This window comes from Arvicola amphibius, chromosome 1, assembly GCF_903992535.2.
Source record: "Arvicola amphibius chromosome 1, mArvAmp1.2, whole genome shotgun sequence".
Taxonomy (NCBI): domain Eukaryota; kingdom Metazoa; phylum Chordata; class Mammalia; order Rodentia; family Cricetidae; genus Arvicola; species Arvicola amphibius.
In genome coordinates, this window is record NC_052047.1 from 57,878,235 (window position 1) to 57,902,549 (window position 24,315).

A 24,315-nucleotide genomic window follows, 5' to 3' on the forward strand; every position below is an offset into this window, starting at 1 on the left:
CCAGAATTATCTGTTTTAGATGGTGCCAGGTGAGAAAGAGACAAATCACTAAACTTCATCTCTCCCCATAGCTTAATGCTCAAATTATAAGCAAAATAAATGGCTGCTTTCAGATACTAAATTATGTGATCATTTATTGTAAAGCAATAAGAGAATAAAGATAGCAAGCTGCATAAACTCCTGCCCTACAGCAGTTAAAAACATAGATTTATAACCAGCTTTGACTTCAGACAATGATGTGCTAATGGCAAGCACACTTACATGCTGATTTTCAGTATCTTCATTTACATGATAGGGTATAGTTAATCATTTAATAAACTGCTCTGAGAGTCTAGAGGTAACTATGGTGAATAAGTCTCTGATTCTGCCTTCAGGGAATTAAAGTCATTTGGAGGAAACAAGGCAAGAGGCCAGCTAGTCTCAAAACAAAGCTTTCTCTCCTACTTTCACACAAGTAGAGTAAATCCTGGGATACATAGAAATGTTAGGGTTAGTTCTGGACTCACAGGTGATCCTTGCTCTAAAATGGAAAGTGATAGATGAAGTAAAATTCAGGTAGAGATCAGAAAAACAGAATGAACTGGAGAAAAAGAATTTTGAGAGACAGAGACAGACATACACACACACACACACACACACACACACACAGAGAGAGAGAAAGAGAGAGAGAGAGAGAGAGAGAGAGAGAGAGAGAGAGAGAGAGAGGGAGGGAGGGAGGGAGGGAGAGAGAGAGAGACAGAGAGAGAGACAGAGAGAGAGATTAGAATGTGTATGAGTCAGAGCTTGGAGGAAGCATAGGACCATATAGAAGAAATAATTGGCTGGCATGGGGTTTAGTGTGACTGTGAAGACTGTATGTCCTACTTCAAGTCCATTATCAAGGACATGCTCTTGACTTAAAGAACTGGAACTAAATTTCTCAGAAATGAATTATGCAGGCAATAGTGGTCTTTTGGTAGGACACAGCTTGATGAATGCATTGTAAAATAAAAATTAAAAAAACGGTTTTTCTAAGTATTGCTGGAAGAAGAACAACAATGAAAATTAGAATGTAGGAGAGAAAATGGCTTTAGACTCCAGGGAAGTATTGGGGTAATAAGTGGAGAATACATGTGATTAAAAATAGAACTTTTGAGCCAGGTAGTGGTGGTGCACCCTTTTAATTCTAGCACTTGGGAGGCAGAGATAGGCGGATCTCTGTAAGTTCGAGGCCAGCCTGATCTACAAGTGCTACTTCCAAGACAGGCTCCAAAACTACAGAGAAACACTGTCTCAAAAACAAAACAAACAAGCAAAAATAAATAAATAAACAAAAAAGAATAAAATTTTCTTATTTTGTTTTAAACAGAAAAAGCACATTCCAAAAGGCACTCAGAAGGAAGGATTATGGTACGGGAAGATAGCTTAGTCAGTCCATAAAGTAATTTTGATTCCAGAACTCATGTGAAAGAAACACACTTGTAATTCCAGAAGTGGGACTGCAGAGACAGCAGGACTCCTGGGTGATGTGGGAGGGTCTTCTGTTTTAAAAAAGAAACTGCCTTGGCCAGCCCTTAGGTGGGTGGTGTAGACAGAACAGGAAAAAGGAAGTGAGGTAGATGGCTCAGACAGTTGCCCCGCCTCTCCTCTCTGGGGCAGACTGCCGTGCCTCTCCTCAGGGAGAGATGTGATTAAGCCAGCCACCAGGTCACATGTGCTGAATCTTTCCTGGTAAGACACCATTCATGGTGTTACAAAGATTATTCGATATGGGTTAGTCAAGATGTGAGTAAGAGGCTGAAACTAATGGCCAGGCAGTGTTTTAAAGAATACAGTTTGTGTGTTGTTATTTGGGAGCTTATGCTACCCTGGCCACCGGGATGAAAAGCAGGCCTCCCCGCAACTCCGCACTACACGTGGGGCCTACTGGTCAAGCAGGAATGCAGAATCTCAAGAGCTCCAGGCTAGTGAGAGTCTTTGACTCAAAAAAATAGAAAGAAAGAAAGATAAATAACCCTTAAAGATCAATACCCAAAGATGTCCTCTGTCCTACACAATCTATAAACATACAATGAGAGAGAGAGACAGAGACAGACAAACAGCATATAGACAAAGACAGGGGTAGAGAGCATAAGGCTTTGGAAGCACAACTCCCTAAATGAAAATGAGCAACACTGGATACTATTTAAAGATCTATATAAATCATATCAGCTTTCAGAATATTTTTTCCTTTTAATTAAATTAATTTTATGAGAATATTTTTTCTTAATAAAAATATGACAAAAATATTAGAACAATACTTCTCCACATAGACAGGAAGATGCAGAGAGAGAGACTCTATAGCATTTTTTCTAATTCCCAAAGGAAGACAGGGACTAAGGTATCTCACAAGATATTTGTCAAACAAGCTCTAGGGGAGCAGATCTTTAACCAAAGAAAGATGTCATCAGAGGAAGTCCCATTCTCTAAACTTAGATGTATTGTGTCAAGTAAGTAACTGAGATCACTCTTTTATCAGAATGATATTGGAAATGTTTCTAGGGTCAGCTGCCTTGAACCGAGTCTTCACATTTCAGGTGGCTAGTTGGATACCCTACATGTATAATCTCACTTCTAGGACCCTGGGATTCATTCTCAATAGCCTTGGACTAACCTTGAGTGTCTGAAAGGCTTCTTGCTCAGCTATTTTCTAATAAAAATTCCTCAAGAATGAGGCAAGGGCACTCTCCACATAATGATGTTCTAACCTCAGATCCTCTAGAATAATATTCATCTATTCTGGCATTGGCTTTACCCGAAAGGAGTGAAATACAAGAAATTTATCTTGTTCTTTGTACACTCAAAATCCCTAGACTGGATCCAGAATAATTCATTAGGCTGTGTGCCCTAAATATCTAATAAGGCACATTGCTTGTTGCAAACCAATGTATTCATGGAATCATTGTGTCTCTCCAGGAGAAGCAGAGGACATGTATCTTTAACTCTGCATTTTCTTCAATATGTGAAGAGTAAACACAACAGAATACAGTTACAAAATAAACTGTATCCTGAAACCAGAAAAATAAAATCAAACTGACCATGCATAAAGAGGTGTCGGTTATATTACTTGCCCAAATGTCTAGGTCATTCTATAAGGACTAAATGAGGAAAAGTGAAATAGATGAATCCACTTCCAAATATAAGGTGGACTAGTAACAGCAAAATTCCTAGGGAAGATTTAAGAAGTTTCAAGTAAAGATTTGGAGAAACATGACTGCGGTGCAATTATCCCTGTGAAGATTAAAGACTACCAGCAAGTGAGAGAAAAGACACTTGCTTAAAATAACAAATGAAGACACAGAGGAGTCTTCTGCATAAAGATAAGAAAGGGAGAGGTTTGAGGGAGACCTGAAATTGATACAATACCTACTTTGTACAGGGTCTTTACATATTCATCTACCATCCACTGTGGTGGATGACATGGTTTCCATTTTATAAGAAACAGAAGCTTAGGACCCTTAAGACACTATCTCAAGATCATACAAAAATAGTTCAATAATCAACAAAATTGGGATTTTGTCCCACATAACACAAAATAATAGCTGGACAGTAATGCCTCTTTCAGGGCTGGGGAGCAGAGTGTTTAACTATTAGGCATCCCGGACTGAAGTAAGTTTAGAACAAGCAGTAATAATTATACTAAGTCCTTTGAAGGCATCATTATCATCTCACTGCCTTTTCTTGCTTCCATTCTTACTCACCCAATAGTAAACTCGACATCATATGGTCTCCCAGACATATGTGACAGTAGGAAAACACTTGGAAGTTCAGTGAAATTACACTCATCAGCCATCTTGAAATGAGCCAAATGAGCCATTTTTATATTTTCTCCCTCTAGAAGCACATACAACCTATGATGTACTTATAGCCGAGTTTTTTGGTAATGGCTTTGATAGATATCACTCTAATGATTACTCTTTCTTGGTAAAATAGAGTTAGGAAAAAAATGTCCTGATGGGTTTGAAGAAACAACTAGTCACATTGTGAACTACCTATCATTAGAGACATATGGAAGGGCAGGGCAGGGATCCTTGGGAGCTAAAAGCAGTCTCCAACTAGTGGTCAGTAAGAATCTGAGATATTCATTTAGATGACCTTGAGAAAACACAGTCAGCCAACAACATGAATGAGCTCTGGAACAAATATCTCTCTAGCCAAGCATCCAGATGCACCTACCATTAGACTGATACCTTCATTGCGGTGGAAGGGATTTGATGGCAGAAGACCAAGCTCATCTGTGCTCAGAATCTTGACCAACTGAAATTCTAAATAATATGTGAATTGTTTTCAGCTGCATATGTTTTGATAATACATGATGCAGCACTGTACAACAAACATAGTATTTCAAGTCTACATGTGAAAGCGCTGATTCTAGTATACTCACTACAGCAACTAGCAAGTGTAGTATTTGTGTGTATCCATACACACATATGTTGACAACGTTGTACTCCAGCACAGGAAATGAAGGGCACTATAGAGAATATCTGGAAGACTCTGGGATTGCCTGTCAAGAAAGAAAAGTAAAGCAGGCAAATTCAAAGAACTACCTGGCATTCATAACTCTAAGTCACTTCCCACCTTGAAACTTCATGAAGCTCAAGGATATGCCTAACAGCCTGCCTTTGGTTAAACCCTCTTTGACCTGTTTTTCTGTTGAATGTCCATGGAATAAATATTTAAACACATTTCAGTTTTACATTTCTGGAATGAGAACAAGGGAAATACTTGTCTCACAGAAATGATAATGTACATTTAATAAGAATGATGTAAGTAAAGTGTTTGGAATTAGGCTGAACCCAAACAGACTTCAAAATGAACACCACATTGGTGAATTTAGAACTAAAATTTGGAAGTATTAGTTTGCTATCTGGAATCCCATTTTAAACCATTTTAACAGTTCATCTTTCATTTCAAAATAAAGCACCCAATTCCTGAGTAAGGTCTTTTTAACTAGATGCTCAACTTTGAAGGTGGAAATCTATGATTGGTCAGCCCGATTGATTAAGCCTCAAATGAAGCTTTTATGGCAAAAAAAAAAAAAAAAACCAGCACAGCAGTGAAATAGGAGACAAAGTAGCAGAGAGGGTCTTGTATTGGCTTTTTGTTTTGTTCTGTTTGTCTTGTTCTTAAATGACAACTTGATCTCATGAAGTCACCATGAATCCCTTCTGAAAGCACCATTGTAGACAACTAATATTCTTGTAGTACACCACCTATTTTAAGTCCCACCATGTCTCACATCATGACACTGCATGTCCAAAATGTGAATCCTGGGGGATTAAATTCAAAACCACCTAGCCTTAGAAAGTATCTTTCAGAAGCCCCAGGAAGAGACAGATAAGCTTTGTCTTTGCTGGTAGAAAACAGAAGTTAGTAGACTGCACGATTCTGTGTTATACAATCACACATCCATCATCACTGAGATGTTTTCTCACTCCCTGCTGTGTACCTGCTAACAGCAAATAAAACCAAAAATAATATAAAACAAGCCTGTCTCTTGCGCATAACAGATGGCAATATAGCATGAATAAATCGTTCATCAGGAGCAAATCAAGCTAGTGGTCATGCATTTCAGCAAATAAATCACCAGCAACACCTTTGAGAACTGCAACAAGAAAGATCTGCAGGGAACTGAGCAGCCAACTAAGATGGATAAGCCTCAGAATTAATCTGAATTAATCTCTCACTGACATAGGGTAAAGTCCTCTCCTGACTGACCACTCCAAGCCCCCGTGTGACCACATAACTTGATATTGATAGTATCTTCTAGGAAACAGAGTCTTCCTTGTCTGTTTACTGAAAGGCAGAAGCCATTTATGGTTTAGATAAAAAAAAAATAAACTCCTGGGCATCAACTAGAAAGTTTCCTTCCGAACAAGGCTTCTTAAGCACCTCACTCATTCTACCCCTTTCCACTTGAGAAATTTTAAGTTATCTTGTGTACACAGGTCTGTACACAGGTCTGTAAGTACTCATATAGGACAAATGTCTACTGACTGATATAACTAATGGATAAGTTTGTTTTAAAACAATTCTTTTTATAAATATAATTTTATGATTTATTAAATATTATATGTGTATATGAAACTTTTGATAAGTAAAAAGAGATAATCAAATAATCAGGAAGGTGATACTGACAACCCAAACATACAAATTTTATGTTGGAGCGGATACATTCTGGGGAAACAGAATGTTGATTGAGGATTGTATTTCATAAGAAGTTCTGGAAGGCACAGCATCACTAAAATCTTCTGTATTCCTAACTCCATCTCAGTTCATGTTAGAAAACCCATCACCCGACTCCCAGGTATTTACAAAAGGCAAGAGCCTTCCTTATCAATGGTATTTATAAATGTTCTGCCAAGTGTCGATTGTACCACTGCCCTATATGAACACATTTAATTCTTGTCTCAATGAAAATTGACCCTGAGTCTAATCAAGAGTCTGTCATTTGATTATGCTCTTCTGAGAGTACGTGATAGCCCATATCACTCAAAAGGAGACAATGCAAACATTTACAGCAGTCATACTTATAAATAAATGGGCATGTGAGACACAAAGATATATTTATATTTTTATATATAACTATGCAATGAAATAGAACAATTTATAATTTCCACCATAAATTAAGATAAGTGTCTTGACTAGGGCTTCTATTGCTGTGATAAAACATCATAACCAAAAGCAACTTAGGGAGGTAAGGGTTTATTTTGGTTTACAGTTCTCAAGTCATAGTCCATCACTGAGGGAAGTCATGGCAGGAACTCAAAGGCAGGAACCTAGAGGCAGAAACTGAAATGGAAACCATGGAATATTGCTGCTTACTGGCTTGCTTCCTATGGCTTTCTCAGCTACCTTCTCACACAATCCAGGACCACGAACCAGGGGGGCATTGCCAACAGTAGGCTGGGTTCCCATACATTAATCATTAATCAATAAAATACCCCCCACACACAGACTGTCTACTGGTAAATCGAATGGAGTCACTTTCTTAGCTGAGGTTCTTCTTCCCAGATAATTCTACCTTGTGTGAAGAAAACAAAAAATCAACTAAAACTTTAAGAAAATTGAACAAGGAATCTATTCCAAATAGACAAATATTTTAGGAAACCCTGATTTGGATAAATCCCTAGGATGGTCGCTGAGAAAATAATAAAATTGAAATAGTTCACAAGCCAACAGAAAAAGATATAACAGGTAGTTTTCAAACTCAATGATAAAGAATATTTACTTACTTGCTGCTTTTGCAGAGCGCCTGAGTTCAGCACCCATCACCCATTTCAGGCATTCACAAAGGCCTATAATTCCAGCACAAGCAGAATCAACACTGTCTTCTGGCCTCTAAAGACAACTGTACTCATGTGCATATAATCTCACACAGACACACAGGAAGACACATAATTAAAAGCGAAAAAAAAGTAGGGTGAACAGGAAAATAGGGAGGGATCTGTGATGAGCTCAGGTAATGAGAAGAATATGATCATGAAACACTGAAAGAATAATAAAAAATAAAAACTTTGACGATATCCAAAAGAGTAAAAGTATTTTAAGTTAGACAGTTTTTATTAAGTAAAAACCAACCAGGGCTTCTTTCTATTCACATATTTGGAAGAGACTCCTTGCTAGTCATGTCTGTGGAAATGAAAGATTGAATGAAATGCAAATGCAAATCTGAGATAAGCATTGATGGCAGGCTGAATGAGTTAGTGTGTGGATCATCTGCAGGCTGAATGAGTTAGTGTGTGGATCATCTGCAGGCTGAATGAGTTAGTGTGTGGATCATCTGCAGGCTGAATGAGTTGTTAGTGTGTGGATCATCTGCAGGCTGAATGAGTTAGTGTGTGGATCATCTGCAGGCTGAATGAGTTAGTGTGTGGATCATCTGCAGGCTGAATGAGTTAGTGTGTGGATCATCTTCCCCATCGAACATTTTAGTTAGCACTCAAAAGCAGTTTATCCAAAAAAGCTTCTCAAAACAGAGTCCTCCGCTCCAGATTTCTTGCTTCCTTTCAAAAGGTTTACTGATGTCTCAGATAATTAAAACCAACAGCTCACCAAAGCAAGGTGGAGCAGAGACAATATTGGTTCAAGTCCTTGTTTTAATGTGTTTTCTTATGTCTTTGTTGTTTATTGGTCTGGAATAAGAAACCAATAATGAGAAAGATGAAAAAGTATGTTCTTAAGCTTTCTGAGGGGCCAGGACTCTGAAGAAGGCATTCTATATCCCAGTCACTAGGATTTCCTGAGCTGAAGTAGTTTTCCTGAAAAAGCTGGAGGAGTAGTCTAAGTTCTTGGTCAGCTGATTTCCATGAGAGTATTGACTCTGCCTGAATCTGGGCATCTTTTGATTTTTTTTCACTTGCTGAAGAGATGAGCAAGTTCAGTTGTCTCCAAGGCCATATACTCTTGATTTCATAGAGGGGATGGGAGGTTGTTGTTAAACACATTGTAAGAAGTAAGTATAAGAAAAACCCCTTCAGCAACAACCATCCTTCTAGGGTAAAGTCAAATAAATATTTTCCTCGTTCTTTTCCTCCTTCAGCTTTGTAAATGAAGCACAGTTGCCTCAGGCAGGTATATAACATTACTTTTACATCCTCCATTTGCTGAACTTTTCAAAGGGAGAAGGAAGTTGTGGGAGGCAAAAAAGAGGGCAGAGCTGGAAAACAGAGAGGGTGTTATATAATAACATTACCCCTGCTATGCCAGAAGGACATGAACACCTCACGCTATGAGTTCTGTGTCATAATCCAAAGAAACTGGTTATGGCTTTGAAAACAGTGATTGAGTGGGAGCGAGCTAGGATGACTACACATGAACCTGGAGGGAATTTTCCACTCATTAGATTTATGAGTTTTATTATTTCCACTTGGCATAGACTATACCAATTGGTGATAAATACTTCTTAAACTTCTAAGAAAATACTACATCATATAGAGGGGAAAATATAAAGAAAACAATGTCACTACTGTTTTTTCAAGGGTTGATTTACCATTTTAACATTAAAACATTTCTCCTCCCCACATAGAAGGACTAAAAGAAAACAGAGGAAATTGTTTGGGATCCCAAATGTTGCAAGGCAGGTGTTATCAGATTGTACTTTATTATGTTCCCTTAAAAGCCAAATGAAAAGGAGATTATAACCAGAGAATCTTAGTTTCGGGCTGGCTCTCTCTGGTGGGTTTATGAATGTAATTTTTATCTCTCTAACAAGAGGGAAAAGAAAATTATTTGCTGATAGACACGTGGTACATTGGCTGGTACAGTCATCTGAAGCAATTTGTCATTGGGCTCTGGAAAATCTGGCCTCTCTGAGAAGAGACCCCCAACTGAAGAAGGAGAGGTGGGCTGCGTTCTGCTGACCGGCTCCTGAGCAGCTAGCTTTACCCAAAATAATTACACGGAAACTGTATTCATTTAAACACTGCCTGGCTCATTAGTTTTTTTTTTTTGTTTGTTTGTTTGTTTGTTTGTTTGTTTGGTTTTTCGAGACAGGGTTTCTCTGCAGCTTCTTTAGAGCCTGTCCTGGAACTAGCTCTTGTAGACCAGGCTGGCCTCGAACTCACAGAGATCCGCCTGCCTCTGCCTCCCGAGTGCTGGGATTAAAGGCGTGCGCCACCACCGCCCGGCCTGGCTCATTGGTTTTAGCCTCTTATTGGCTAATTCTCACATCTTGCTTTAGCCCATATTTAGTAATCTGTGTAGCACCATGAGGTGGTCACTTACCAAAAGAGATATTAACTTGCGTCTGTCTTGGAGAGGAGAAGTATGGCGACTGCCTGAGGCATCTGCCTCACTGCCTTCTTTTTCCCAGCATTCTGTTCTGTTCACTCCGCCTACCTAATTTTCTGTCCTATTAAAGGGCCAAGGCAGTTTCTTTATTAACCAATGAAAGTAACACATAGACAGATTTCCCTCCTCCATCATCCAAACCAAAAGTAACAGCACCAAATCTACTGTATTCATTCTCCCCGCTTCTATAGCCCTCAGTGGAGACCAAAGATAATATTGAAAAAATCTTGACCCTCTCAAAAAATAAGATGGGAAAGAGATGAAAAGCTTAGAAAGCAGAACTATGTATAGGAAGAAAATAGAAGAATAGGCAAAGACAGGGAATGGGAATTTTTATAATTAACTCCTCCTTCCATGTAACTGGCATATAACAAGCATGTTTACATTAAGAAGTAACCAAGACAATCTAAATGAAAAACACAGGTGCTTTCTTCAGCTAGAACACCAGCAAGAGAATAACCACTGTCATTGGCAGCCTGACAGGAATTCAAGGGCAGGTTGAGTAGAGAAATGGTATACTGAGCCAAATGGATAGCTTTGGGTGCCCTGATGGGAGGCTGTTGGTAGAGGTGGAGCTGTAGCAGGCCATCCTAGGAGGTGGTTAGCTGTTAGGCTTCCTGTAATTGGAACAAAATTGTAACTAGAGACTACAATTACAGAAAACTCCAGTTATTCAATCCCTGGTCATTGAAGTTAAATTGTAGAAGTTATTGTTTAACTTCTTAAATTGCTTATTAGAGATAGGAATCTGATAATTCCTATTAATTGATAATCCAATAAGTTAGGACTCCCACTTAGATCTGGTTAGTATCCAAGGATAATTAGTGGAAGAATGAGGTTGACTCTATGGGAATATTTCTGCAAGCTGTGGGCCACAGTACTTTTTCATACAACCTCACCATTTAGCATGCATGTACCTACTGAGTCAACATTTCCTTTCTACTGATGCTCTCTTCTCAAATCTGTGGTAGGTATTTGAATTTATTTCTTCAAATGAACCTCAGAAATTGCTATACTTATGTAATAATGAAAACTGACAAGTTCCTTTTGGGTTATGTATTCAACCCAAATTTGTTACCGTACCATACTCCTCAGAATGGAAAACCTTGGAGAGGCTTCTTGCTATAAATCTTAAATTTTCAAAATCTCAGTCTTCTCACCAAGACTAGTACTAAGAAAAATGCTCTGATAGGAATCCATTAAAGGCAGCATCGGATCTCTGCAGCAAACCCTAACAGCTTCTAGAGAAGCTTTTAGATATAACACAGATTAAAAGACTGTGAAACTGTTCCTTTCTATCAATAAGCACTGCTCTACCCATCCTGCCTATCCACAATTCATCATTTCAGATCAGCAGACATTGACTGTGTAAGTGCTCAATGATAACAAAATGAATGCATTCACAGTTGTATTCAGTCGTTAGTCTATATTCTTTTGGGCTAGAGAGTTTAATACATTATAGTAAACAGCTAAGAACGATGTGAAAAGTAGGCTAGACCGCTAGGAAACCTCAGGAGGTACATCACTCAGTCCATTATGAAGACAGGGTTTAAGAGACTCAAACATCAGTTTAGGAGATTCAACCTTCCACAGAGAAGAAAAAAAATGCCCGTGCCTTTGTTCAATGTTATCTGCCTGCAGAGCCATTTACTGTCCTGTTCCAAGTTCAAAATGCTTCTTATTATTTTTTAGATCCATTGATATCTGGTTTCACATCTGATTTGATATTTCTTTGTGACAATGTTTTTTACAGTTTCTCATGATAGGTATTGTTTGAATAATGTCTTTAGAGTCTCAGTTCTATCTTTCCTCCTGCTTTCCAATTTGCTTTACCTAGAAGGCAGGGGAATCCATATATTTTGTTTGTATCAACAAATAAAAATATTACTTTTCTTCAGAGCTAAGAAAACATTCAACACTTACAACCTACGTAAGTGCATCTTAGGTAAGATAAATTAAACACCAGAGTTAACCAGGATGATGATGACAAAGAACTGAAGACTAGATAGCTTCATCAGTAGATTGCTTTTTCCCATAATTTTGTTCAAGATAAGTCATTGGCATAATTGGTTCTTCTGTGACCTCTTCATCTCTCTAATGACTGTATTCTCTTGTCCTCACATGGCCCCCTTCTGTATCTGTCTTTCTTCTTTAACTATAAATACACCATTCTGGTGGATTAGGTCCATACAAATGACCTGGTAATTTTCTTTTTCTTAAAACTATAAATAATTTGTGGGAATAAGGAATCAAAAGACTCAAGAAATTAATTTGGGAAGCAGCATAATTAAGCTTATAGACAGGCTAATACACAGCAGCTAAAATTAAGCTTCTGGGAACACGGAACCTGCCGGTTAATGGAAAGGACTTAGCTGAGCCTGCATCCTCTTATTCCTCCTTAGCCATAGGGATCATAGGATAGGACAGAGAATTATGGGTTTTATAGACTACTATGAAAAATATGGCCTCACAGAGTCAAAGCTGCTAGAGTCTTGACCAATGCAAATCACCACTCAGGAGGTCAAAATGGAAAGTGATATCCAGCCCTGTTTAAAAGAGAAGTCTAACAAACCTCCACATCTGCTCAGTCTCCTTAGTAACCCTTTCCTGTGGATAAGGATTTGAATACTAAAGACAGACTGGGAGAATTAGAATTAGAATTCATCTCTTCTGTGACCAGAGGGTAAAATGAACAGGGGCAAAAGAGCAGGGTAATGGCGGTTCTCCCAAATACAATACTAACTCTTAGGCTCCTGGGCATCAGCTACCTTCTCCAAAAACAACGCATTTTTTTTTTTTGCTATGAAAAACATCTGTTAAAATGATTTATTAAAGGAAAATTTTCTTTTGTTTCACAGTCTGAGTATACACTTTTTTTCTCATTTTTTTATTAAAGATTTCCATCTCCTCCCCTCCTCCTTCCCCTTCCCTCCCCTCCCTTCCACCCATACCCCCACTCCACCCCTCTCCAAAGACAAAGAGCCATCAGGGTTCCCTTCACTATGTTAAGTCCAAGGTCCTCCCAGCTCCCCCTAAGTCCAGGAAGGTGAGCAACCAAACTGACAAGGCTCACAGTGAGCCCGTCCATGCTGTAGAGTTCATGTTCATTGCCATTGTCCTTGGTTTCTCAGTCCTCCTCCACCGTCAGCCACATTCAGAGAGTCCGGTTTGGTCCCCTGTTCCATCAGTCCCATTCCAACTGGACTTGGTGGTCTCCCGTTAGATCTGTCCCACCGTCTCAATGGGTAAAAGCACTCCTCGCGGTCCTGCTGTCCAGCTAGATGTTCTCTGTTTGTTTCATGATTTCTGAACACATCTTCTCAACTCTTCAAGAAGCAATCCAAATTCTACAATGAATGTGCTTGACAAGAAATAGTTCAAAACCTGATGAGTTTGGCTTTTATATTTTAATAGTATCCCACCCCCCTTCTTGAAACATCATAGACTGAGACTGGAGTGGAAATATGTTTGATTTTAATTGCAGGGTATGTTTCATCAGCTCAGAGGCAGTGAATCCTCCCTGTCATCTGAAACAAAGCATTTGTATCAAACAAAGCTGGAAATGCAGAGGAAAAAAAAAAGGTCAGATTTGCCATGCAATGAGGAAAATTTTCAAAACTCTTTAAATAAAGAAATATGAAGAGAAACAAATTTATACAAAGAGCAGGTTTAAAGGACATGACAGCTTCAAAACCTTTAATAATTGATTCTTGCATCCTCGAGCACTTTGAAGACTGGATTTCTGCTAATATAATAGGTAAATATTGCCAAGTCTCTGACAACATGTTTTTATAGCAAACATTTACGAAGCCTCCATTCTGTAGGCCACATTGAAAAAGCGTGAGAGATGGCTTCTACTTCAGGTTGCTAAGAAGGACTTCTTATATAGAACACAGTTCTCCAGGTGTCATAGACATGGTGGAGACTAGAAAGTTTTTTTTTCACCTGTATCTGGCTGGCCTCATGGGCAAAGTCCTCTCAGGGGTTTTGCTTAAATCATTTTCAAGCAAACTCTTCACACATCTGAATCTAATATTCTCTGTGTTCTAAATCAGGATTAGTTACAAATATTAAGAATCCTACTTTTTTTGAATAAGAGGATTATAAGCATTCTTTAGAGGTCTCTGAGTTCAATTACTAACTTCTCTGCATAATAATAAGCATTGCTCTTTTGTTGCATATACTTTCATTAGGACAAACAGTGATAGGCTCCTTGATCAAATACCTACCCTGCAGAACTTTAATATTTTCAGTCTTAACAGCCTGCAGGTAAAGTAGCAGACTCACTAAGTAGGAAGCAAGTGCAAGCAGGCCTGCTCCACTCCACCCCCTCTCCCAGTTTCTGTGCTTGTGGTTCTTCCTCTTTGATCCTCAACAATGAACTAGGGCTTCTTTTGTGAGAGAAGACATTTTGCCTGGAAATTCTCTATTTCTCAAATTCTTCCACTGACTCCATCTTGAATTCAGACAAGCTAAATTCAACCTAAATTCCACCAACGTGTTACTTTGGTGGAAACTGACAATCATTTTTATCTGAAGCATGTTGATTTGTCTCTGAGTACACTGTGGACTGTTGGATACAACTTAGCATCCAAGATGTAGAATGCAAAGTTTCTCTCCCATTAGAGCAATAGAATTCCTTCTCACTTGCTCTCCATGTATTAACCCTACCCCTGTCTAATCACTATCTATCCTGTCAGACAGCATCCTTCCTGGACAGATATGAATAAACATAACTCACCTCATAAAGGGGACTGATAAACAACCAATGTACACACATCAGCAAGCCAGCAAATTATTAAACCAATGTTTTTTTTTAGTGGGGTTGATTACATAAATTAGGAAACAGTACAAAGATGACTCAAAGACAGCTACAGTTCCCAAACTTACCCCAACATGGATTATAGCTAATGCATACTGAAAATAGGGAGGATACATCACAGCCCGAAGGTAGCTCCACAGAGTGGAGAAAACCATGTCTAAGTAGATCAGTTTGTTTCAGCCTTTCCAGGCAGCTCGGCTGCTCTCTGATTTTTCTAGTGTACCAGCTTGTCTGAAAGTTTCTCTCTTTAGTCTTTAAAGCGTATGTGTGCTTGGGGATGAAAGGGTCTAGTGAATCTTCTCAGTTTCAGGGACTTCCAGAAGTCTTTGTGTAATTTAGTTCCTGAGTTGTAGACGTTTCCTTGTTGTTGGAATGTGTTCTCTTACCCTAGAATATTATTTGTCTTAAGGAGCTTCCCTTTAAGATAGACAATTTAATCTTAGGGGAAATCACCATGAAGATGTGCCAGGTGTCATGGATTAGTAACTGGAATACAGCTCATACTTCTTCCCATCCTACACACCAGAATGATGAGGCTCAGATTCATACTTGGTTTACGTAGAATCTTAGATGCAACTTTAAAGCTCATGGTATCTTCTCAATATTAAACATTTATTATGGAATATATCTTGCCATTTCATATTTTGTGGAAAGGGCATATTTTAGAACCAGTATCTCACTTTACTATCACAACCACACCAGGATGAGCCTGCCTGTAAGGTATTAGAATCTCACATGAATGGACTTGGATTTGGATCATTTGTAACATCTCAGATTCAATTTCCTTATCTAAAAGGGAAGGTAGAGAAGTAATAAGCCTCCCTGGCAATAGTGCCATGCAGGATAAATTATAATAAGAAATGAGCACATTTTCTAATACTGGTTAATGGTTGAGTTGAGCAGAGTATTTCATTTAAGAAACAACTCTTTAAATTTTAAAGAATATTTTATATAATCATCTAAACCTGTCTTAATTCCTTGCCATCATAGATTAAATTAGGTCATTTAAAAAGCTTCTAGTTTTAAAAATATCAAAACATTCTCAGTAATATCTCACTCCCCCCAACAGCTATGATGTGACTAAGACAGTTTGCTCATAGACAAATTCTGCAGGGGCTCTGATTAAGATTGATAGGCTATGATTTTGATGCAAGTATATATCCGTGGGCTGTAATTATGCTGCTCCTACGTAAGTTTGAATGATATCAGAACTTTATTATATCCCTTCTTCTTCCAACCCCAAGGCTAATATTATTAACATCAGTTAGAGGCAAGGAAATGATGGTACAAAGAGGAGACGTGATGGATGAATTACTTTAAACAACTTATTCATGGCAGCCAGGCAAGCAACCTAGCAATCCATCACAAAGAAACTCCACCTTTCCCTAAATGAGTTGGCATTGCATCTTTACTGGCTTGCTGATTCTGTCTAGTTTATAAAGAAAACCTGAAGACACTTTGTCCAAGTTTCTTTTCCTTTTTCTTATCATAAAATAAGGACTTTAGTTCCCAAAAATTAATTAAAGAGTAGACAGGAAGCCAGATAAGAAATAGAGAAGACTTGAATTGAAAAACAGTTTATGCAATAGACCTGCTTTTAAAGATGGATACCTAAGCTACCCAAGGTTATTTGAGGGTAAACATGTTGATGTGGTGGTATTGATCTCTCCCCAATCTGAAGGTTAATTCTCCTAATTTACAAAGAAAACTATCATTTTGTCAATTTTGTTTTCCCTTTTCCCATTTCATTTAATTGGATGAACCAAACCTTATGCACTAAACCACCTCGATCAACCACCTGCCCAAACACACAGGGAGAAAAAGAACAATAGTTGAAAAATGTATCTAGTCAGTCAGAAGAAAATGCATTACTAATGAAGGATTATGAATATGGGTCACTCCTCAGCACAGACAAACACAAGCCAAGGACCATTCTTCTTGATTTGTTACAGGTCATTGTTAGCTTCTGACTGGCTTCACAATGCTAATGAGTCATCTTGATAAAATTAATTTTTGCAACCATCTGTTTCATTACACTTCTAATGTCAATTTCTCTTAATGTATTTTGATTTTTGCTCCAGCCCAAGCTGAAAACATACCACATTTTATTAGAATAAAGCCTAATGTCTCCAACTCCCTAAATGAGAAGAGTGAGATCATTTTCCACCCCTTGCATTTGCACTCTTAAATTTCAACATATGTTAGCATAATGCTTTCATTCAATGCTATATCCACAGGCAGAGGCTCTTCTGGATCAGTTTCTTGATTCACAACCAGATCAAATAGAATAAGCAGTTTATACATATAAAAAGAAGGATTTGACAGCAACACATGCCAAAATAATAGAGAAAAGCTATCTCATTTGGTAAAGAATTCCTAAAGAACACAAACTTTCCTTAGATCCTGATCAAATGGGAAAAATGAAAGGGATTCATGCTCTATAATTCTTTTATGGCTAGCTGACAAAGGTAAGATACATTCAAGTTTTTAGAAGAGATATGTAGGACTATCCTCCTACAACCTCAGTGGGACTCTGAAACACAACTTGCTCCAATACTGACGGGACTTAAGAGCCATACTCCACCCTCAAACCCACCTAACCTCCTGCAACAGGAGTTTCCTGTTGGTAGTCTCCCCCAAAATCCAACTCCATCCAGCAGGCCCCTCCAAACTACTAGTCCCACCCTGCCCCCAAACCTGTTTATCCTCCTGCAACCTTGGTGGAACTCTGAATCACAGCTTGCTCCAATACTAAGGGGACTCAAGAGGTGAGTGAAAAACCACACAGCAGGACACCCCACTCTCTAGTACTTCCATAATGGGACAAACCCCAGGCCCCTCCCCCAATTCCATTGGCTTTTCTAGCCAACCAGCTGGAAGTTTCCTGTGGGTAGGATCCCCCAAACTCAACCCTATCCAGTGGACCCTTCAAGCTACTAGCCACTACACACCTAAAAGTTGAGAGCTTGCTATAATACTGAGGGGACCAAGAGAGAACACCAAGAGAGCAAACCAGGAGAGAAGACCAAGAATGCTTATAGAGGCCTCAGAGGCTTTCTGAAACAGACTTTGACAGTACAGAGCGGACCAAGAAAAACTCCCAAACACTCAGAAAGCCACTGCAAGGATTGGACCAAGACACAAAGACACTGTTGACCTCATTTGAAGCAAGAATTCCTCCAACAACCTCAAAAGCAACATGGTAACCCCAGAACCCAGTGGTCACACAAAAGGAAGAGTTCATCATCATTACACAGAATTAGAAGAAAATGACTTTAAATGAAACTTTGTGAAAATGATAAAGACCTTTAAAGAGGAAATGGAAAACTTCATTTAAGAATTGAAGAAAAGACAAAAAAAATTGGAAGAAATTAATAAATCCCTCAAAGAAACCCAAGAAAACCAAGAAAAAACAATCAAACAGGTGAAGCAAACAGGTCAAGACTTGAAGACTGTAATAGAGGTAATAAAGAAAACACAAACCAAGGGAATTCTGGATATAAAAAAATCTGGGTAAATGAGCAGTAACTATAGAGGCAAGTATAACCAACAGAATACAAGAGATAGAAGAAAGAATCTCAGGTACTGAAGATACTATAGAGAAAATAAACTCATTGGTCAAAGAAAACATTAAATCCAACAAATTCTTAACACAATACATCCAGGAAATCTGGGACATCATGAAAATACCAAACCTAAGACTAATAGGGGTAGAATAAGGAGAATGTTAGCTCAAAGGCACAGAAAATATATTCAACAAAAATCACAGAAAAAACATTCCCAACCTCAAAAAGTATATCCCTATGAAAGTACAAGAAGCTTACAGAACACCAAATTGACTGGGAAAAACAAACCAAAACAACATCCCCTTGCCATATAATAATCAAAACACAAAACATACAGAATAAAGAAAGAATACTAAAAGCTGCAAAGGAAACAGGTCAAGTGGCATATAAAGGTAAACCTATCAGAATTATACCTGACTTCTCAATGGAAGCCATGAAAGCCAGAAGGTCCTGGATATATGTGCTGCAGACACGAAGAGACCATGGATGCAAGCCCAGACTACTATACCCAGCAACGCTTTCATTTACCATTAATGGAGAAAACAAGATATTCCATGACAAAAACGGATTTAAACAATATGTATTCACAAACCCACACCTACAGAAAGTATTAGAAAGAAAACCCCAACACAAGGAAGCTAACGGCACCCACAAAAACACTGGCAACTGATAACCTCCCCCCCACACACACACACCAGCATAACAAAAAGAAGTGAAACACACAAACACTACTACCATAAAATAGCCAGAATTAACAACCACTGGTCATTAATATGACTTAATATCAATGGACTCAATTCGCCCATAAAAAGACACAGGCTAAGAGAATGGATATGAAAACAGGATCCAGCCTATTGCTGTATACAAGAAACACACCCCAACCTCAAAGACAGACACTGCCTCAGGGTAAAGGTAGGGAAAAGGTTTTCCAATCAAATGGACCTAAGAAACAAGGGAGGGGGTAGCTATCCTAATATCTAACAAAATTTATTTCAAACTAAAATAAATCATAGGAGATAGAGAAAGACACTTTATACTCAACAGGAACAACCCATCAAGATGTAGTCTCAATCCTGAACATTTATGCCCACATTTATAAAAGAAACATTATTAATACTTAAATCATACATCAAACCCCACACATTAATAGTAGGAGACTTCAACACTCCACTCTTGTCAATGGACAGGTAAACTAGATAGAATCTTTTTTTTCTCTCATTTTTTTATTAAAGATTTCCATCTCCTCCCCTCCTCCTCCCCCTTCCCTCCCCTCCCTTCCACTCATACCCCCACTCCACCCTTCTCCAAGACAAAAGAGCCACCAGGGTTCCCTTCACTATGTTAAGTCCAAGGTCCTCCCAGCTCCCCCTAAGTCCAGGAAGCAACCAAACTGACAAGGCTCACAGTGAGCCCGTCCATGCTGTAGAGTTCATGTTCATTGCCATTGTCATTGGTTTCTCAGTCCTCCTCCACCGTCAGCCACATTCAGAGAGTCCGGTTTGGTCCCCTGTTCCATCAGTTCCATTCCGACAGAATCTTAACAGAGAAATAAGGGAACTAACAGATGTCATGAATCAAGTGGATTTAACAAATAGCCTATATAACATTCCACCCAAACACAAAATAATTTACCTTCCTCTCAGCACCACATGGAACCTTCTCTAAAATTGATCACATACTTGGTAACAAAGCAAACTTCCACAGATACAAAAAAAAAAAAAAATGAAGTAACCTCCTGTGTCTTATCAGATCGCTATGGATTAAAGTTAGAATTTAACAACAATACTACTCCCAGAAAGCATACAAACTCATGGAAATTGAACAGTGAACTACAAAACCACCCCTGGGTCAAGTAAGAAATAAAGAAATAAGTTAAAAACTTCCTTGAATTCAACGAAAATGAAGGTACAACATATCCAAACCTATGGGACACTACAAAAGCAGTGCTAAGAGGAAAGATCATAGCACTAAGTGCCCACATAAAGAAAAGGGAGAAAGGTCACATTAGTGACTTAACAGCACACCTGGAAGCTCTAGAACAAAAAGAAACAGACTAACCCAGGAGGAACAGAAGACAGGAAATAATCAAATTGAGGGCTGAAATCAACAAAATAGAAACAAAGGAAACAATACAAAAAAAATCAATAAAACATAGAGCTGCTTCTCTGAGTAAATCAACAAGATAGACAAAACCCTGAGGTAGAGAGAGAACATCCAAATTAACAAAATCAGAAATGAAAAGGGGGACATAACAACAGGCACTGAGGAAATTCAGAGAATTATTAGGTTATACTACAAAAACCTGTATTTGACAAAACTGGAAAATATAAAAAATATAAAAAAAATATAAAAATGGACAATTTTTAGATAGATACCATTTACCAAATTTAAATCAAGACCAAGTGATGCATTGTTCTTGATCAGCTTGCCATCCTTGATAAGGTAGCCTTGACCAATCTTGTAAATCTTCTTGTTGATCTCTGTCCAATTATGGTAGCCTTTCTGCCCATCCCGAGCCACAGAGAAGGCCACTTCTCACAGGGTGCCAAGTGCCAATACAGGCAACATTGCACAACCCTCAATGGGTCTTGTGGGGGCACTTTCTTTGTATGCCAATGACTGGTCCCCCCTTTGTAGCCTTTGCCTTTTGTCACCCCATGACATCAGTCATCTCATCCTGCTCAAGCACCTGGTTCACAGGAACCTGCTGCTCCAGCCTCTCCCAGACCCGGTCTATCCTCTCAGCCACAGTGCCTCCATTCACCTGGATCTCCATCAAGTGTGCCTTCTTCTGGCGCAGACGAAGCAGACGCATCTGAGTGTGGGCAATTATGCGGATGACGTGGCATTACTTCTTCATTCTGTTGAAGCCCTTCTACAGCTGTTTCTCGCTAATGTCATCCTGCCATTTCTTACAGTATTTGGTGAAGGCTTTCTGATATTTGTACCAGTTCTTGTAGAAACGCCTTTTACACTCGTCACTGAAGTGCTCAGCAAATACTGTCTTGAAAGTGCAGAGACCCCATGGGGTTTCGGGGTATCCCATGATGCCCATAACTACCATAGGTGGTGTTTCCACAATGGTTATAGCCTCCACGACTTCTTTCTTGTTTACCTTGAATCCTGGTCTGTCAACCCCCCAGACCATGTGGGTCATGCCAGCCTTGTAGCCTAGAAAGGCTGTGAGGTGAACAGGTTTGAAAGTGTCATCCTTGGGGAAACTCTTCACTTTCCCACGATGCCTGCTGCTGCACTTCCAAGGCAAGAAGCCCAAGGACCCATGTCTGGGAGCAGAGAATTTCCTTTGAGACATCTCTCCATCACCAATAGAGTGCTAAACTCTTTTTATGATGTTACAGTTATCTTGATACCAAAAACACACAAAGACTCAGCCAAGAAAGAGAATTACAAACCAATCTCACTCATGGACATGGATGCAAAAATACCCATTAAAATACTGGCAAATTGAATCAAAGAACACATCAAAAAAATTCCACCATGATAAATTCAGCTTCATCCCAGGGATGCAGGGCTGGTTCAACATACAAAAATCTATAGATGTAATCCATTATATAAATTAAATGAAAGAAAAAAACCACATGATCATTTCATTAGATGGTGAAAAAGCATTTGACAAAATTCAACACCCCTTCATGATAAAGGTCTTAAATAGATCAGGGATACAAGGAACATGTCTAAATATAATAAAGGCAATATACAGCAAGCTGACAATTATATCTTATGCTGGAGAGGATGTGGATTAAGGGGAACACTCATCCAGTGCTGGTGGGAATGGAAACTTGTACAACCACTATGGAAATCACTATGGCAGTTTCTCAGAAAATTGAGAACCTACCTCAAATTCCAACATATATATCCAAAAGATGCTCAATCATACTATACTAAAAAGCATTTGTTCAATTATGTTCATAGCAGCATTATTTGTAATAGCCAGAACCTAGATGTCCCTCAGCCAAAGAATGGGCTAAAGAAAATGTGGCAAATTTACACATTAGAGTACTACTCAGTAGAAAAAAAAAACATCCTAAATGTCAATTCTGGAAGTAGAAACACACTAACCTATCTCAGTGACTCAGAATAGAACTGCACTTGCTGTTCTTGTCTGCAGAGACTCCCTTCTCAATGAATCTCTAAGACCCAGCTCCTTCTGTCATGAATTTTTGTGATATAAAGAAATTATTAAAAAGTTCCTCTCTCTACCTCGTCTCTTACGTTGTGTTATATTTTTCATAATATAGGTGTATGAATAATTTCTGACTTTAATTGCTAATCACACAGAAATATACACAGCTTCTCTACAATATAGGCCCTGGAGAAAAAAAGAATGACTTTGGTTTAGAGACACTTCTGTTATCCCATTGACCACTCTGAATGGCCACGCAAGTTCTCTTTATGCTCTCACTCTGTAATGTCAGTCTTGCTTTCTGCCTGCTTCCTGTTTCTATTGTTGTTAAAACACAGTAATTTCTGTAAAAATGGCCTGTAAATTAGTACACATAACTTAAGTATAATTCTTGGCTTACATAACTCATAGTACCTTACCATGGGAACTTTTGTACACATACCAGTTTTTACCATTGAAACAAAGAAGCATTGATTAGTAATCACAGAATCTTGCTCCTCCCATACCTCTACTTTTCATACACAGAAATGGTAGTGCTTGCTTCTTTAATATTTGAAAGATGAGCAAATAGATATGGTTATAGATATAGATATCAATGTGATTCAATCATTCATTCTAATAGTTTTTATTTAGTACACATTGTTCTTGACTTTCAATTGGATTGTGGAAATTTAAGAAAGAATTAAGTACCAGCTAAAACAGACACATAAAAAACCATTTCAACTGAGAAAGTAAAAATTCATGTACAGCGATACATAATACGTGTTATTCAAACTCTTGGTTTAGGCACAAATAGCTATGAAAACATGCAAAAAGGTACTAGGTGCATGAGAAAGACAGTGATTCAGATGACTCTTCAAGATGACATTGTTAATAAGCCCATTTTAAAAGGAGAAAGGCAGTAGTATAATTTCTATGTGCATTTTAAATTCTTATCCTTCTACCAACAGATAAGTGTATTTCTCACCCGGCATCAAAAAAGTTTCTTTTTATGGCAAACAGAGAAACTTATCAAAAGTCACAGCTTGTAAAAATGCAAAGAACAATTGAGTGTGGGGTCCTAGGTGGTCCAACTCCTAGTGAAAAGATGGTAAGAGCCAGAAAACTAGGGTGTCTGCTGTGAGATTGTGTCTTCTATTATGACAAGGAAGCTACACCCATGAAACTTCAGCAATATGGCTGCCTAAACAAAACCCAGACCTTCACAAGACCAGTAGATGGGCTAACATGGAAGGTAGAAATCTTATGGAGAACAATATCTTGAAAAAGAACTACAGTGATATAAAGAGAGGGGAAAATTTAGCCTTCTTCATGAAGGAGCCCTCCAGGAGGCTATGTAATATCATGTGGTCTGATGTGGGATTCCCATCTGTATGCTATGAATACCATTGGTTCATAAGGAAGCTGTTTTGGGCCTGTGATAGGGTAAAGCAGAGCTAAGTGGGGAAAACTAAACTGAGTGCTGGGAGAAAGAAGGTGGAGTCAGAGAGAAGTCATATAGCCCCACCAGAGACAGACGCCAGAATTTTACCCAGGAAGCTACGGCCTCGTGGTGATACACAGATTGATGGAGATGGGTTAATTTAAAGATATAGTTAGCCAGAAATATGCTTAAACTATTGGTCAAACAGTACTGCAAATAATATGGTTTCTGAATGAATATTTTGGGAGTCTGGGCAGCATGGAAATAAACTAGCAGCCTCCTACAACAGTGTTCTGTCCTTGTTTCTAAAGAGATGCATAAAAGAAAACTAAACATAGTCAGCAGGTTGCAGTTATATATTTATTTGTGTACTGGTGTGTGTGTGTGTGTGTGTGTGTGTGTGTGTGTGTGCAAAAATAATTTAGGAAAGAATCTATGAGTTTGAAGGGCAGCAGGGGAAGAAAGAGTATTGGAGGAATTGAGGAGACAAAGTGTCATAGTCAAGGTTTCCATTGTAGCAATGAAATACCATGACAAAATGTAAGCTGAG

The 24,315-nt window shown here is 38.6% G+C and overlaps 1 pseudogene; it reads right to left on the minus strand.

The window, feature by feature from the left end:
* Positions 1 to 21,511, minus strand: part of LOC119809231 — a 38,966-nt pseudogene extending 17,455 nt beyond the window's left edge.
* Positions 21,512 to 24,315: the final 2,804 nt, after the last annotated feature.